Source organism: Arvicanthis niloticus, chromosome 13, assembly GCF_011762505.2.
Source record: "Arvicanthis niloticus isolate mArvNil1 chromosome 13, mArvNil1.pat.X, whole genome shotgun sequence".
NCBI classification, from domain to species: Eukaryota; Metazoa; Chordata; class Mammalia; order Rodentia; family Muridae; genus Arvicanthis; species Arvicanthis niloticus.
In genome coordinates this window covers 56,946,300-56,960,208 of record NC_047670.1, presented here as the reverse complement: position 1 = coordinate 56,960,208, position 13,909 = coordinate 56,946,300, and the positions used below count along the sequence as shown (strand labels likewise).

Below are 13,909 nucleotides of genomic sequence, written 5' to 3'. Positions count from 1 at the left end.
GGAGGAGCTGAGGAGACAGGGGCCACAGCGGCTGAGCAAAGCAGTGAGCAGCTGTGTGGGGGCAGGGCCACACAGGGGCGTGGGAATCAGGGAGATAAGCTCCAAGGAGTTGCTCTGGAGACTGGTGGGAGGTGATGCCACAGGGCAACAGGAATTTGGGTGAGGAAGGCTGTGCTGTGTAGTAAGAGATCCATGTCCAGTGCCTAGATCTGTATAGAAACACAGCACCAGGGCACATAAGAGCCTCTCTAAAACAAAGGCCAGAGGCTGGGGAGATGGCTCAGCAGTTAAGAGCACTGACTGCTCTGCCAGAGGTCCTGAGTTCAATTCCCAGCAACCACATGGTAGCTCACAACCATCTGTAATATGATCTGATACCCTCTTCTGGTGTGTCTGAAGACAGCTACAGTGTTCTCATATAAGTAAAATAAATCTAAACAAAAACCAGTGAGCAGCTCAGGTAGCACAGGGCCATCTATTCTGCCTCTATCATCTTCGCTAAGCCTGCCTCCAGAAGCCCAAGTTTGATTTAAGAGGTATGCTTTGACTTCTCAGGGTTTTTTTTTTTTTTCTTTCAAAACAAAATTTGTGCCGGTTGCTCTTCACATGGAAGCTGTCCTGTCGGGCACATGCTTTGCCCATAATCCCAATACTTGGGAGGCTAAAGCAGAAAAATTGTCACAAAGTATGGACTTGCCTGAACTACAGAACAAGGTCATTAAAAACAAATTGTAATAGGATATAATGGCAATGGCGCTCTGAAAAAGAATATGTAAACATGCCGGATAGAACAGGAAAAGAGCCCCGCAGGCACCTGTCATACCACTGAAGGGAATGCCCTGGTGAGCCTGGGGACAAATCCTGGTGTACAACGTTGCCCCATTTCTAGTGAAATGTTTGCACTGCAGTGAGAAGTACGAACACCAGGGGGCGCTGTGGACTGCAAATTACCCGAGGCCTTAGCCAAATTCCCAAGGCCTGCCAGGCTTCTGTGAACCAGGCTGCTCTTGACTTTCAAGAGCCTCAGTGGGATAACAACCAAGTTCTTTGGCCCCATTTTAGTAAGGCCCAACTGAAACTTGTCCCAGGACACCAACCTCCAAGTCTTGCTGCAAGCGCTGGACCCTGTCTGTTACTCTGCGGTTTTTTGACCTCCTACCTCCATTCCTCAGTCCACATCTACTCCCCTTCCTCACTCGCCACACAGCACTAAAGATCTTCCTCCCCATGGAAGCTCACCCCCTGCTGAGGGTGCATTTCCCCTACAGTTCCATCAGCACCTCCCTGGGTATCAACAACAAGGACTAAGGTTGGATTGGGTAGGTCATGTGAACAAACATTCCCTGGAGTCACTGAGATGCTTACCAGATAGAGGCCCTGCTTCAGGGTTCTTGCTGATGAGATGAGAGCTCATCCCCAGAACCTACTTTAAAGCTGGAATGACTATTCTAATTCCATAAAGTTGTCCTCAGAGACTCCATATGTGGGCCTGTCACACACACATGCACCACCTTATATAGCATATACAACAATAAATACATACGTCAATGCAAAACCAAAACTCTTCTGGACTGGAGTTCCTTTGGATTCAGATTGAACCTTTGACACTGAGACCTTGTCTATGTAAGGCCTTCCCCTCTCTAGGCCTCATGTTCACCGGGGCAGACAAATGTATCTGTCATCTCTAAGATCTGTCCAGCCTAACAGTTGTCCAGACCTGGCCTGAGCTATGGCTTGATCACATGCTCCATCCAGTACTCCAAGGCTGCACTTTGATCCATAGAGATCTATTTTGTCCCCATTGGCTGAAGAAGTTCCCAAGGGGACCAGAGACAACCCAGCAACAGCCTCCACTCCAGCAAACACCACCTGAGCATGCGCACTTAGCCCGTGTTTAACTTCAGTAGACTGCCCTGTTGGGAGACAATGTAAACACCAAGCATTGTAAAAGAAAAAATAACCAATAGACCCACTCCATTGATTGATGGGCAGCTGGTCTTGCGAACATTCTCGGCAAGTCCTTGGTGTCCCTGCGCCTCACTCTCCCTAGGCTAACCCTGTTAACAGCTGCTAATAAGAGGAAGTGACTGAAAAGATCCACCTGTCCAAGGTCACCAGGAAGAGCAGCCTCATGGTCAGTCTCAGCCCCTTCAGGTTTGAGTGTCCACTCTTAAAGTCACACTCCAGGTCTCAAAAAGAAGGCTGGTGGCCCCTAAATTATTACTTTAAAAAACTTATCTTAGGGCTAGAGAGATGGCTCAGTGGTTAAGAGCTCCTGTTGCTTTTGCGGAGGACCCAGGATTAAACATTTATATGGTGGCTTATGGTGACCTCCAGTTCCAGGGGATCCAAAACCACCTTCTGACTTCCACGGGTGCTAGGCACACACGTGATACACATATTCAATCAAGCAAAACATTTGTACGTATTAAGAAATGTTTTTAAACTAGTTTTATCTTTTTGGGTTTTTTGAGACAGGGTCTTACTATGTAAACTTTGGCTGTCCTGGAACGGCCTCTGTAGACAATGCTGGCTTTGAACTCATAGAGATTTAATTGCCTCTGTCTCATAAGTGCCGGGACCTAAGGCATGTGCAACCATGCCAAGCCTCTAGATCCCTTGCACTTGTTAATGTGTTACCTTTTAATAACAGCCCAGCCAAGAGAAAGCAGAGCATTTAAAGGAACAGAAATGAGCAGGAGAAAACCTCCATAGGACCCAGGCCACGCAGACCAAACATGGATGGCACTTACCATGGACCCTCAGTCTTCTATCTTGGCCCAGAAGAGCCCACCTTGTCAAGCTGAAGTAACAGGTCCTTGGCCTACAGTCCTCCATGCTCTGGTTGTCAAAGTCACCCACTGGCCAGTCTTCCCCCTCCCCCAGTCTTGTTCCTTTCTTTCCCCAGGGCTTCCCCAGGGCCCTATCTGAGTACCAGTTGCCAAGGACAAACCTTTCCTCTTAAAGGGACACGCTGGAAGCCTCAAGGGTTGCTCCAACTCAGGTCTGTGCTTCAGAACAAGTCATTCCACATCTGGGTTTCTCCACATCTGGGTTGCAATGGCTTGATTCCTGGAGGATTGCAGTTGGACCGCAATGGGAAAACATTAATAAAATGACCTTACTGATAGCCATGGTGTAACAGACCAATAATCCCATTGCTTTAGAGGCAGGAGAAGGAGGAGTGTAGCCCAGCCAAGAGTATGTAGCAAGATCCCATGGAAAAAGAAAAGAGAAACAAAAGGCCAGGTTGGTGGCACAAGTTGGTAATCTCAGCTTTTGGCCAAGAAGGCATAGGGATGAGCTCAGGGTCATCCTTGCTGTATAGGAAAGCAAAGGACTTCCAGAGCCCTCTGCTGAAGTCCAAAAGGGACAGTTCACTGAAAATCTCAACCAGAGGGGATATGCATGCTGTTTACGGAAAGAGACCTTATCTTTGTCTGTAGAAAGTTATATTAATCTTGAGATTCACAGGAGAAAAACCACAATTTTGAACCAAATTTGAAGCAAGCTTTAATTAAATGACTAGGGTGGACTTTGGTCAAGACCACTCTCTAAAGTTCCCAGCTAAGTGGAGACAATGTTGTAAGGGATTTTAAGGGCAGAACCGAATGGCCTTTGTATTTTCCCATGTGGCTTTATCTTTCAGGAACTACAACTCCCAGCATTCCAGGGAGTGACTTGGTCCCTAGGCAGATGGGGCTCATAGGTTGACCTTAGGTCTTACCTTCCCTCAAGTTGTATCCCAGGTCAAATGCTTGACTGGATGATGAGTACTTTTTTATACTGGGATCTAATAACCGTCAGTTTCATGGTACCCAGACATGAAGTATCATTTAGTTATTGTATCAAGGATATAAGATCCAACAGTAATTAGCAGAAGCAAAATGTCCCAAGGCTCTATGATGGCTGACATCAGAGTTACTACCCAGAAGGAGCCTGGAAGTGGATGGGACACCAGTCATTTTCTTTATCTCAGGACCCCTTTTTTGTAATTTTTTTTTAGCATGCCAGATTACAATCCCAAATGGATTGTGTTGTGCAAAATATTTAATCTCAATCTGGAGTTTCTACCCTGCCTTTGGCCATTCAGTTCCCAGATGAAAGACACAACTTTTATATTTATAATAAGCCTTAATTGGCACTGGAGCTGGGCAGATATCCATCTTCTACGCTATTATGTCTATTTTCCTGCCAATAACTCCACAATACGACTCGCCACGTTCTCTCTGGTCTGCTCTTAACTCCAATTGACCAACCTTCGTGGCCATAATTTCAACATTTTTACCCTATGGTGTCTTCTCCTCTCTCCACCTTCCTCTCTCTCCTCCTTGTGATTCACCCCAAAACCCTAGACCCTGCCTATCTCAATTCTGCCTAGCTATAGGCTGTAGGCATCTTTATTCACCAATCAGGGTGAATAACCCTGTACAACCCTCTAAAGACTCGTACAAAAATAACCATTTTCCCTTAAAGCCATACACTACCTCTTCATTCTGCATAAACCAGGCCAAGTGCTGTGTCATACTGTAGAACTATTTCAGTTAATAAATCCACCAGTTGAAATATCTGGACCTACTTTCCTGGTAGGTCAGTTGGCATTATAGGCCATGTTGTCCCCTGTGCCAGGGAGTTTCCTTTTGACTTAGCATTTCAGCCTGCTAGCAGGGAGGGGGTGGGGAAGGGCAAGACATTTTCCTTTGTAACAACTTCCAGCTGAAACTAGGGCATAGTTGTCAGGACTCAGGAAAGCTGAAAGGCCAGTCAAAGGCTGGGAAGGGTTTCAGACAATGGGGCATTCATCAGAAGAATCTGGTTAGCTGACCCAGCTGAAGAGACAGGACAATCACATAGGCTGGACTGGGGTCCATAGACTTTCAGCAAAGTCCAGAGCTCAGCAGTTTGCAGTCCACAGGTGATCCGTGAATGGTGTCTCAGCCAAGTGGAAATCTACTGAGACAGCATAGACTAGAGACAGAGGTTAAAATTTAGGAACTTAAAAGAAAGTTTACATTTGGAACTTTCAGACCCATAGTCCTAGTAATTGATGAAGGAGAGGAGTCTCGAGACCCGGGGAAAGATCCCATCCTCAGAACTAGACAGGTGGGAAAACTTGGCTACATGAATCTGGAGTCCATTTGACCTGTGACAGGTAGATCCAGGTCTTATGACTCCCTGAAGTTTACATGAATTTTTAGTTTACAAAAAGAGATAAAAGTTTCTAGATATATCAGCCTTATCAATACTATTATTAATAGGTGTGGCCTTTTTGGAGTAGGTGTGGCCTCATTGAAGGAAGTGTGTCACTGTGTGGGTGGGCTTTGAGAGACCTTCCTCCTAGCTGCCTGAAGATGCCAGTCTTCTTCTGGCTGCCTTCAGATCAAGATGTAGAACTCTCAGCTCCTCCTGAACCATGCCTGCCTGGATGCTGCCATGCTCCTGCCTTCTTGATGATAATGGACTGAACCTCTGAACCTGTAAGCCAGCCCCAATTAAATGTTGTCCTTATAAGAGTTGCCTTGGTTATGGTGTCTTTTTACAGCAATGGAAACCCAAACTAAGATACCACTGTACTGAAACCCACATTGTAACATAGCTGGAGTAGACTATGCCTTTGACTCCTAGCAAAAAAAAGCATTGGGTTAAAAACCATGAACAATGTATTCTTCTGTCCAGGACAGCCAGGGCTACACAGAGAAATCCTGTCTCGTAAAAATAAACAAACAAAAAAATAGAGACAGCCAGAGGAAATTTAAATTTTTGAGCTTGTTTGTTTTTTAGATTCATTTATTTATTTAATGCTTTATCTGCATGTACACTCCCATGCCAGAAGAGGGCATCAGATCCCATTACAGATGGTTGTGAGCCACCGTGTGGTTGCTGGGAATTGAACTCAGCACTTCTGGAAGAGCAAACAGTGCTCTTAACTGCTGAGCCACCTCTCCAGCCCCAGTTTGAGCTTGTGATTGAATAGTAAGTAGTCTGTGCTCTACCAGCTTAGCAAAATTCCACTGATCAATGTTAAACCTCTGAACTTTTAGAATCTTGGTATAACAATGGCATAGAAGGAGAAAGAAATCTGAATTTTTTCCCATTTCCATATACCTTAAATACTTTTTATACCTTTACAACTTGTATTTATACATCTTGAATTATTTTCTGAGACTCTCAGAACTTACTTAGATTTTTATATCCTCAGACCTTTACCGTAGAACATTTTCTTAGACCCTCAGAACTTGCATGGACTTCAAACCTTTTCCTTCCTATCTCATTTACTAGAGACACCAAGTAGTTATTACCGAGAAGTTATCAAAACGGTTTCTTTAGTGGAAAATCATACCTGAGATCCGTTTTTCTCTAACATGAAGCATGTTAGCAAGGCACACCTGTCTGCCTTTCCTTAACGAGAGACCTCATATTTCTGAATTAATTAACAAGGTGGCTGCAGCCGTGGGGGAAGGAGCTGCTTGCCTGCTGCTGCCAAGCTGACAAAGCTACAGTTGGCCTCGCTTTCAACATCATAAGAGATCTGAGAAGGATAAATTATAGCAAGAAGTATAATCCGAATGGCCTATGTATCAATGACAGAGACTAGTACATAGTCCATTACCTACACAATCATCCCAGGCTTCTGTGTTCTCCATGGCATTGGGGGCAGAGGACAGCATCAGTCATCAGTTGCCAGGCCAAGATGAGAGGCTTCCTTGTGGAGGAAACATGGGGGTTGGGAGGGGGTTGACCTTACTTTGTCTAGGCAAAGTGGGGCAATCAGCTCCCCAATGTTCTGCTTGTTCACCATTTGGGCTGGGTCCTGGCAGTGGGTTAGGCATGGGGGCAGTCTTGTCCAGTGGTTAGTGTTACCACAGTCCAGGTGGGGTCATCATAGTGCCCCATTATCTTCTTGGAGACCTTGGTGGCTTGTCACTGCTAGGATCTGGGATGTCTCTGTCCGTCATTAGCAAGCTTAAAAATAAAACATCTCTCTTTTTTTTTTTTTTTTTTTTTTTTTTTTTTTTCGAGACAGGGTTTCTCTGTGTAGCCCTGGCTGTCCTGGAACTCACTTTGTAGACCAGGCTGGCCTCAAACTCAGAAATCCACCTGCCTCTGCCTCCCAAGTGCTGGGATTAAAGGTGTGCGCCACCACTGCCCAGCTAAGCTTAAACATCTTAAATGCCATATTCAGCAGGTATCTGACAGGTTTCAAGACCGTGGTCAATTATTAAGTATATCTGAGCTAATCAACCCTTGCTTGTTTTTGTTGGTTGGTTGGTTGGTTGGTTGGTTGGTTGGGTCTTTTTTTATTACTTGCTTTAGACTATACCTTGAAATCGTATACGTGAGGGTGAATAAAGCTTGTCTCCTATAATTATTACATTAGAATTTCGCATGACTGCAAGTGTAGGTCTGAGCACATTAAAGCTTAACATGTCTAACAGTTGAATAAAAATCTTTTCATGAACACAGTGCATAGGGGGATCAGTGGCTTTATTTCCCTGGTTCTCACATAACGCACCATTGTAGAATGCAACAGTTTCTTATATGACTCAGTTTACCAAAAGAGCTACAGCTTACTAGCAGAAGCAAGATGGTTAGCCTACATTTTAAGCCTGAATAGACCTTGGGTAAGGAGAGACATTCTCTAGGTCAGTTGTTCTTAGCTTTCCCAATGCTGTGACCCTTCAAGACAGCCCTCCATGTTGAGGTGACCCCAAACATAAAATAGCTCTCCTTGCTATGTCACAGTTGCAGTTTCGTCACTGCTATGAATTGCAGTGCAAACATCCAACATGCAGGCTACCCTAGGGGTACCCCTCTGAAAGGGTCTTTTAACCCCCAAAGGGTTGCAACCCATAGACTGAGAACCACTGTTCCAACCCTTGGCCAGACAGCTTAAGTCATTGTTTTGCTGTGTCATGAGGTTGGAACACCTCAGTCTCTAGTGTTTAATGTTTGGTGCTCACGGCTGTGAACCTAATTTTTAGCCTTTTACTTATACACTTAACAAGATAACCTATTAGCATAAATATCTTAAATGTCCCTTAGCCTTATAAACTTAAATATTTTTAAAATTGTGTTCTTTAAAAAATCTAGGTTTTTTTTATTTAAGTTTTCGGTAAAACTCTAAAATTTCCTCTCAAAGAAGTTTAAAATCTTTCAACTGTGTGTTCCTACAATATCAAAACAAAGAACTTTTTTCATTTTAAGTGAAGATAGAGCCCAGTCATAATCTGTATGAGGGAAAACCAAGCTCCAACATTTTTTTTTTCTTTTTGGATTTTTTTTTTCAAGACAGGGCTTCTTTGTGGAGTCCTGGCTGTCCTGGAACTCACTCTGTAGACCAGGCTGGCCTCGAACTCAGAAATCCACCTGCCCCTGCCTCCCAAGTGCTGGGATTAAAGGTGTGCCTGGCAAGCTCCGACATTTAATGTCTCTAAAAACCAATACAACCTGGGTGACTCTAATGTTACAAAGTGTGGCTGCCAGCAAGGTACATTCTTGTACATCCATGCATGGAGGTATAGCTTTAATACCTCACCAGACAATCATTGTTTCTAAATCCTACCTTTTAAAAACCTTATTTTCAAGACAGGACAGGAAATGCAAATGCAAAAATCCATCCCATTTCAAAAGTATCTGGAGAATTGTTGTCTCCTGGGTCTGCCCATACCACTTGCCCTTAATCATGATGGTAGTGAAGCCATAAGACATCTTTTCTCTGAAATAATGGCCAAGATAGCTACCAGCTAAGTGGCTTCTTAAGGCAACCAGCCACTTGTTTTTTATATCCCAAAATGGAATCATGCCACATGGTTCCTTTACAGTTCTGTTACTTATGTGTGGGAAAAAAAATCTCACGTGGGGAGTCTGGGGGGGAGGGGGTCTCGAGGGCTGGCAGTGCTTCCCACACCACTGGTGGAGAGTCCCACATTCACACAGCTGTTGCAGGCGGGCCAGCAGCTGCATCAGCAAGGTTCCAGGGTTCCAAAGGCTGGGAATCTGGCGGCAGGCACAGGAAGGCCCAGGGGACAGGAGTCCAGTTTTCCAAAGCTGTTATTGTTCATGGCATGGTGAATGGGTGTAGATGGTTCGCGCTCCCCCAAAAGCCAGGCTCCCCTGGCTTTTTATAGGGAGGGGAAGAGAGGAGGGAATAACTTAATTAGCTACGCCCCCCCTCCTTTAGACAACTCATTAATATTTTAATATCTGGAGGTGGAGAACTGCTAATCACGCCCTCTACCTGTGTGTTACGTGACTGATGGTGCAGGTTAAATGGAGTTACCTCATCCAAGGCCATAGATAGACACCTATGCATAGATTTTCAATTACCAACTGCATGTAACGACTTTTAAGTTAACTTTTTATTACAGATAGTACAGATTTTTAACCTTACCCATAAAACTTATGGGCCAACAATCCTGTTAGCTGTTCTGATCCTGCCCCCATCCTCTTGACTCCAGACACAGACCCTTTAAAAGCATGTCTGGGTCAGGGAAAGTCAAACCCATAACAATATTTCAGAGCCATTTTTTAAAAGAAAATAGAATAGCAAAAACAAATTGAGTATTATTCATACCCAAATGATATTTGAATCTATTCTGTATTAGATCCAAGGGGCAGAAAGCCCAGAAATAAATTCTGAGTCTGCATGGCTGGCAGCAGAGGAAATGCAACACAGTAAGCTTGCACATTCAAGACTAGTCAAAAACAAACACACAGTGGCCCCATTCATACATTCAAAACAGCAGTCAAAATTTTCCTTACCTCCTTTAATGCTCCAATTTATTTTCTTTTTTAAAGAATTATTCATTTACTTTATGTATATGAGTACACCATAGCTGTCTTCAGACACACCAGAAGAGGGCATCGGATCCCATTACAGATGGTTGTGAGCCACCATAGGGTTCCTGAGAATTGAACTCAGGACCTCTGGAAGAGCAGCCAGTGCTCTTAACCACTGAGCTATCTCTCTAGACTCAGGTCTTTGTTTTAGAGAGGCTCTTTTATGCTAGGCCTGTCTAAACCCTCAGCTAGGCCCCCAGTGTTACGAAATGGCCCTATGATTCCTCGGCTCTGTCCTGCAAGTTAGGCATTGGAATGTGGAACACTGATGAAGAACATGAATGTGAAGTGCCTCTTTGATATACTGAGTATATTTGAGTATATTGGCCCCTGGTGACACTACAGTGATCTTGGGGCAGATCAGAAGAAAAAAAAGTTGTGACTCTGGCTGAACTCCCCAGTAACAACCAGAGAACCTGTGGGCCGAGGGATAATGCCCTGAGCAGTGGAGCATAGACCTCATCCGGTCCTTACCATTCCCAAACGAAGTGCCAATAACCAGAATCCAGACAACGCGTCAGAGAAAGGGAAAAAAAAAAAAATCTATGAATTACCAAAAAGGAGGCCTCCAGAATTTACAGGTGGAATGGTCTTTCTTATCTCACTGGGGCATCCAAATATTAATCTTGAGATTCAAAAATGAAAAGCCAGTTCCATAATTTCTGGCCAAATTTGAAGCAAGCTTTAATTAAATACTGACCAGGATGGAGTTTTGGTCAAAAACATTCTCTGAAATTCCAAGCTGAGTGGCAACAAAACATGGGTCGTAGGGGCTTTTAAGGACAAAACCATATAGCCACTCTACTTTCCCATGTGACTCTATTTTTCAAAAACTACAACTCCCAGCATTCCAGGAAGTTCCCTTGTCTTTAGGCAAGTGGGCCTTACAGATTAACTCTGGGTCTTCCAGTTATCCATTCGTAGTTCAAGCAAGGCAAAACTCATCCCACAGCTCTGATTTCAGGACCTAGTTATTTGCATTCAACCTGTCCCCTATGTTGGGAAAACACAAAGAATAATCTCCATGTCAAAAAAAAGCAAAATAAATTTAAAAACAAAACAAAAATGGGGGCTGGAGAGATGGCTCAGTGGTTAAGAGCACTGACTGCTCTTCCAGAGGTCCTGAGTTCAATTCCCAGGAACCACATGATGGCTCACAACCATCTGTAATGGGATCTTCTGATGCCCTCTTCTGGTGTGTCTGAACACAACTACAGTGTATTCATATACATTAAATATATTAAAAAACAAACCCAAAACCAAAAAACTCACATAAATAAAATGAAAGTAGCTTGGCAAACCAATTTCTTTTTGTGAAAAGGACACTGCAGAACCAGTTTGGGCCAGATAGTGCTTCAGGGCAACAGCATCAATTATTTTTATTGTACTGTCGGAGGTTAGTGTCTTTTCCCCATTGGCTGTGTTAATAACCTCACAGTCTTTCTTTATTGGCTAGTTTGAAAATAATCAGTGCAAAGGAAATTAAGGGGAAGGGTTATGCACGTCTAGGCCAATGGGTCTCAACCTTCCTAATGCTGCAACCCTTTAATACAGTTCCTCATGTGTGGTGACCCCCAGCCATAAAAATACTTTCTTGCTCCTTCAGAACTGTAATTTTGCTACTTTTAGGAATTGTAAAAATCTGATTTGCAGGATATCTGATATGCCTCTTCCAGATTGAGAATAGCTGGTCTAGAACTTCAAGCATTGTGAATGCTGGGGCAGGCCACAGTGGAGCAGGGGTTGGGGGTAGGAGAATAAGAAAACAAAAGATTTACATATTTACCTAAAAGTTTCACAAGATTGGAGAGAGTTATAAAATGTTAACTTTGCTAGTAAAAAATATATTTCTCATGCTTTAAACACCGCCAACCTGTAAGCCCCACCTACCCAAGGACAAAGTAACTCCCTGGAATGCTGTGAGTAGTAGTTCATGGAAAATAACAAGCCACATGATTTTGACTCCCATAAACCAGTTTGTTTGACTCATCTGCAGTGGATGTCTTTGACCACATGTGGGCAGGAGGTACACTGGCAGGAAATACCTCAGAATGTATGGTTATGCCTGATTGGACCTGGTGGGAAATGCAAATTGTATCGTTTGCCTATTTAAGCCCCTGCAAAACAGGAATCCAAGCCCCTCCATGGGATCCCAGAGGGAACAAAGTCCATCCTGGTCAGTATTTAATGTAATTGCTTCAAATCTGGCTCAAAATTGTGGAACTGGTCTTTCTCAGGTTTAACAATGCCTACAAATTCTTCAAGCTGTGGGATTAAGGGCATGTGTTACCACTCTCCGCACCTGGGGTATCTCTGGGGATAGCTGTTTATCTTTGAGAATAAAGCATCTGTAGGTTGGAAGTTCTACCAAAAGTTGTTGCATCTAAAATGGCTGCCAGATGACCTCTCCCTAAGTGGTAATTCTGTTACCAGGGAAATTGGGGCCCCTCTTTGAGTTCATTAAAAGAACATGGCTGGAGAGATGGCTCAATGCAAGAGCAAACAGCTCTTGTAGAAGACCCAAGTTCTATTCCCAACTGCAGAGGATCTGAGGCCTCTTCCCGCCACCCCACCCCCGGTTCCACTCCCATCTGCACTCACATATACCCCCACACAGACACAAGTATATACATAACTTATAGTAAACCTGACAAAAATAATTTAAGAATAGATTCAGAGGGAAGCTTAAGAACCATTTTTATTAGAGTTTAAAAGAAACATAGCAGGGCAAGCAACCTGAAAATCCTGGCAGATTCCCCAAGAAAAAGACGGAGAAGAGAATGCCATGCTTTTTTGGGTCAGGCATGAAGCTTAGTAGTGGAGGTTGACCAAGCAGCCCCATGGCAGAAGCAGAAGAGGGGAACAAAGAAAGCAGGTGAGCCCAGAACATTAACAACTATTCAAAAGAAGGGGAAAAGAAACAGCTATGTTTTGAAATTTAGGACTCCAGGAAGAAAGCAGACCACAAGGTGGAGGCCCACAGGTAACTAGATCCAGGACAGAGTTTCCACAAAGGAAAATGCATTATCTCATTAAGGAAACAATTGTTCCTCCCATCTCTTTAGCATAGTTTTAGGTGACTCAGTCTTCCCGAGGTGTGGTCTCTTGGCCCAGCTTGACAGGCCTAGCTGGAGTAACACTCCTTTTTTCCTTTTTTCTTTCAATCCCTTTGGTAGATTCTCTGGGGAGTGAGCAGGAAACCGGGCAGGGGGTGGGCAGGGTAGTGCTGCTTAAGCCCCACTCAGTCGTCCTCCAGCAGGTTGATCTTGGTGGGGTCAAAACAGTTGGATTCCATGATGGGGAGGCCATTGGCTTCTCGGTGTTTCACCAGCATCTCAGCTTCCCGGCGGGCCCACTCGATCATCCTGTAGTCGGGTATATATGCCACAAAAGTTGTGCCAAGGACCAGGGCGATGGAAAACCCGAAGAAGAAGACGCTGTGCATATTCCATTCATCCACCTTGGGGTCATCATCGTAACCATGGAAGTCTGGGTTCTTCAAGTACACACTTTCGTCTTCGGTATCTGGGTCCTCCATCCACTGCACGGTCGGTTCTTCCTGATTCTTTTTGGCCGCAGCGGACCGGGCGATCACAGCCCTGGAGGAGCTAGATTTCCAGCGAAGTGGAGCAGTCTGGAGGCCTCGAATTGCGGAAAGGCTGCGAGCGCACAAACTTAACCGCCAGGCCGCCATGACAGCTGCAGAGGTGGGGGTGGGAATGGGCGGGGCCTAAGATAACGGATGCCCTGAGGTAACTTCCGTTCATGGGGGGCGGAGCATGTACTTAGGTGGTGTATCGAGAATAGTTTTCCCTAATTAGTACCGACAGAACACTGACATCCTCCAAGACAATGGTAGCAGTTCTAACTGCACATTAAATGTCACACCTTCTAATGCTTCTAATGACAGTCAACCAGCATAGATGTAAGAGATGGAACATGGGTCCTCTGGAAGAGCATTAAGAGTGTTTAACCTCTGAGCCATCTCCCCAGCACCTATGGTGTTTATTTTATAAATCAAGCACAGTAAGAGATTAATAGTAATAAATAATAACAATTATAACATAAT

General features: G+C 44.3%; 1 protein-coding gene and 1 pseudogene across 2 annotated transcripts in view; both read right to left on the bottom strand.

Annotated features, from left to right (window-relative positions):
- The window catches only part of Xrcc6 (X-ray repair cross complementing 6), a 48,707-nt gene extending 45,835 nt beyond the window's left edge, over nt 1–2,872 (bottom strand). The window contains exon 1 of the mRNA XM_076911689.1: nt 2,754–2,872. The gene's annotated coding sequence lies outside the window, so the exon portion shown is untranslated. The remainder of the gene's footprint in view (nt 1–2,753) is intronic.
- Nucleotides 2,873–12,526: 9,654 nt separating this feature from the next.
- On the bottom strand, nt 12,527–13,574 carry LOC117718412 (NADH dehydrogenase [ubiquinone] 1 beta subcomplex subunit 11, mitochondrial pseudogene; annotated as a pseudogene). Its single transcript, XR_013103382.1, has one exon. The product of XR_013103382.1 is annotated as an NADH dehydrogenase [ubiquinone] 1 beta subcomplex subunit 11, mitochondrial pseudogene (transcript).
- Between the last annotated feature and the right edge of the window lie 335 nt (nt 13,575–13,909).